We start from the raw sequence: 4,451 nt of genomic DNA, 5'->3' as shown, positions 1-4,451 counted from the left end.
ATCAAATGGCGAAAGCTCTCCCAGATCTCCATCTCAATGTTAAGAACCAGCTCCACCAAACGGCCAGGAAGCTCCAGTGCTGGGCACCCCATGGCAAAAAACTAGCAAGACAGGAACACAACCCCACCCATTAGCAGAGAGGCTGTCTAAACTCATAATAAGGTTACAGACACCCCAAAACACACCACTGGACACAGTCCTGCACATCAGAAAGACAAGGTCCAGTCTCATCCACCAGAACACAGGCACCAGTCCCCTCCACCAGGAAGCCTACAAAACCCACTGAACCAACCTGAGCCACTGGGGGCAACACCAAAAGCAACGGGAACGACAAACCTGCACCCTGCGAAAGGAGACCCCAAACACAGTAAGTTAAGCAAAATGAGAAGACAGAGAAATACTCAGCATATGAAGGAGAAAGGTAAAAACCCAACACACCAAACAAATGAAGAGGAAATAGGCAGTCTACCTGAAAAAGAATTCAGAGTAATGACAGTAAAGATGACACAAAATCTTGGAAATAGCACAGAGAAAATACAAGAAACGTTTAACAAGGACCTAGAAGAACTAAAGAGGAAGCAAGCAACGATGAACAACACAATAAATGAAATCAAATATTCTCTAGAAGGAATCAATAGCAGAATAACTGAGGCAGAAGAATGGAGAAGTGCCCTGGAAGATAAAATAGTGGAAATAACTACCACAGAGCAGAATAAAGAAAAAAGAATGAAAAGAATTGAGGACAGTCACATAGACATCTGGGACAACATTAAATGCACCAACATTCGAATACTAGGGGTCCCAGAAGGAGAAGAGTGAAAGAAAGGGACTGAGAAAACATTTGAAGAGATTATAGTTGAAAACTTCCCTAATATGGGAAAGGAAATAATCAAGTCCCAGAAGGGCAGAGAGTCCCATACAGGATAAATCCAAGGAGAAACATGCCAAGACATATATTAATCTAAATATCAAAAATTAAATACAAAGAAAATACATTAAAAGCAGCAAGGGAAAAACAAAAAAGAACATACAAGGGAATCCCTAAAAAGTTAACAGCTGATCTTTCAGCAGAAACTCTGAAAGCCAGAAGGGAGTGGCAGGACAAATTTAAAGTGATGAAAGGGAAAAACCTACAACAAAGATGACTCTACCCAGCAAAGATCTCATTCAGATTCGACAGAGAAATTGAAACCTTTACAGAAAAGGAAAAGCTAAGAGAATTCAGCACCACCAAACAAGCCTTACAGCAAATGTTAAAGGAACTTCTCTAGGAAGGAGACACAACAGAAGGAAAAGACCTACAATAACAAACCCAAACAATTAAGAAAATGGTAATAGGAACATACATATCGATAATTACCTAAAATGTAAATGGATTAAATGCTCCAACCAAAAGACACAGATTGGCTGAATGGATACAAAAACAAGACCCGTATATATGCTGTCTACAAGAGACCCACTTCAGACCTACGGACACATACAGACTCAAAGTGAGTGGCTGGAAAAAGATATTCCATGCAAATGGAAATCAAAAGAAAGCTGGAGTAACAACTCTCATATCAGAAAAAACAGACTTTAAAATAAACATTATTACAAGAGATAAAGAAGGACACTACAGGGCTTCCCTGGTGGCACAGTGGTTGAGAGTCCGCCTGCCGATGCAGGGGACACGGGTTCGTGCCCCGGTCCGGGAAGATCCCACATGCCGCAGAGCGGCTGGGCCTGTGAGCCATGGCCTCTGAGCCTGCGCATCCGGAGCCTGTGCTCCGCAAGGGGAGAGGCCACAGCAGTAAGAGGCCCATGTACCGCAAAAAAAAAGAAGGACACTACATAATGATCAAGGAGTCAATCCAAGAAGAAGATATAACAACTGTAAATATTTATGCACCCAACATAGGAGCACCTCAATACATAAGGCAAATGCTAACAAGCTTTAAATGATACATTAAACAAGACAGACCTAATTGATATTTATAGGACATTCCATCCAAAAATAACAGAACACACATTCTTCTGAGGTGCCCATGGAACATTCTCCAGGACAGATCATATCTTGGGTCACAAATCAAGCCTTGGTAAATTTAAGAAAACTGAAATATCTCTTCCGACCACAACACTATGAGACTACATATTAATTACAGGAAAAAATCTGTAAAACATACAAACACATGGAGGCTAAACAATACATTACAAAATAACCAAGACATCATTGAAGAAATCAAATAGGAAATCAAAAAATACCTAGAAACAAAAGACAATGAAAACACGATGACCCATAACCTATGGGATGCAACAAAAGCAGTTCTAAGCGGGAAGTTTACAGCAATACAATCCTACCTCAGGAAACAAGAAATATGTGAAATAAACAACGTAACCTTACACCTAAAGCAATTAGAGAAAGAAGAATAAAAAAACCCAAAGTTAGCAAAAGGAAAGAAATCAAAAACATCAGATCAGAAATAAATGAAAAAGAAATGAAGGAAACAAGAGCAAAGATCAATAAAACTAAAAGCCGGTTCTTTGAGAAGATAAACAAAATTGATAAACCATTAGCCAGACTCATCAAGAAAAAAAGGGAGAAGACTCAAATCAATAGAATTAGAAATGAAAAAGGAGAAGTGGCAACTGACACTGCAGAAATACAAAGGATAATGAGAGGTTACTACAAGCAAATCTATGCCAATAAAATGGACAACCTGGAATAAATGGACAAATTCTTAGAAAAGCACAACCTTCCGAGACTGAACCAGGAAGAAATAGAAAATATAAACAGACTGACCACAAGCATTGAAATTGAGACTGTGATTAAACATCTTCCAACAAACCAAAGCTCAGGACCAGATGGCTTCTCAGGCAAATTATATCAAACATTCAGTGAAGAGCTAACACCCATCCTTATCAAACTCTTCCAAAATATAGCCAAGGGAGGAACACTCCCAAACTCATTCTACGAGGCAAACATCACCCTGAAAACAAAACCAGACAAAGATGTCACAAAAAAGAAAACTACAAGCCAATATCACTGATGAACATAGATGCAACAATCCTCAACAAAATACTTGCAAACAGAATCCAACAGCACATTAAAAGTCTCATACACCATGATCACGTGGGGTTTATCCCAGGAATGCAAGGATTCTTCAATATATGCAAATCAATCAATGTGATAAACCATATTAACAAACTGAAGGAGAAAAACCATATGATCATGTCAATAGATGCAGAAAAGGCTTTCGACAAAATTCAACACCCATTTATGATAAATACCTTCCAGAAAGTAGGCATAGAGGGAACTTACCTCAACATAATAAAGGCCATATATGACAAACCCACAGCCAACATCATCCTCAATGGTGAAAAACTGAAACCGTTTCCTCTAAGATCAGGAACAAGACAAGGTTGTCCACTGTCACCAATATTATTCAACATAGTTTTGGAAGTTTTAGCCACAGCAATCAGAGAAGAAGAAGAAATAAAAGGAACCCAAATAGGAAAAGAAGTAAAGCTGTCACTGTTTGCAGATGACATGATACTATACATAGAGAATCCTAAACATGCTACCAGAAAACTACTAGAGCCAATCAATGAATTTGGTAAAGTAGCAGGATGCAAAATTAATCACAGAGATCTCTTGCATTCCTACACAAATGATGAAAAATCTGTAAAAGAAATTAAGGAAACACTCCCATTTACCATAGCCATAAAAAGAATAAAATACCTAGGAATAAACCTACCTAAGGAGAAAAAAGACCTGTCTGCAGAAAACCATAAGACACTGATGAAAGAAATTAAACATGATACAAATAAATGGAGAGATATACCATGTTCTTGGGCTGGAAGAATCAACATTGTGAAAATGACTATACCATCCAAAGCAATCAACAGATTCAAAGCAATCCCTATCAAACTACCAATGGCATTTTTCACAGAACAAGAACAAAAAATTTCACAATTTGTATGAAAACACAAAAGACCCCGAATAGCCAAAGCAATCTTGAGAAAGAAAAATGGAGCTGGAGGAATCAGGCTCCAGGACTTCAGACTATACTACAAAGCTACAGTAATCAGACAGTATGGTACTGACACAAAAACTGAAATATAGTTCGATGCAACAGTATAGAAAGCCCAGAGATAAACTGACACACATATGGTCACCTTATTTTTGATAAAGGAGGCAAGAATATACAATGGAGAAAAGACAGCCTCTTCAATAAGTGGTGCTGGGAAAACTGGACAGCTACATGTAAAACAATGAAATTAGAATACTACCTAACACCATACACAACAATAACCTCAAAATGGATTAAAGATCTAAATGTAAGGCCAGACAATATCAAACTCTTAGAGTAAAACATAGGCAGAATACTCTATGACATAAACCTCAGCAAGATCCTTTTTTGACCCACCTCCTAGAGAAATGGAAATAAAAACAAAAATAAACAGATGGGACC

The sequence above is a fragment of the Physeter macrocephalus genome, chromosome 6, assembly GCF_002837175.3.
Source record: "Physeter macrocephalus isolate SW-GA chromosome 6, ASM283717v5, whole genome shotgun sequence".
Lineage (NCBI taxonomy): Eukaryota > Metazoa > Chordata > Mammalia > Artiodactyla > Physeteridae > Physeter > Physeter macrocephalus.
Note: the sequence above shows the minus strand (reverse complement) of the source record.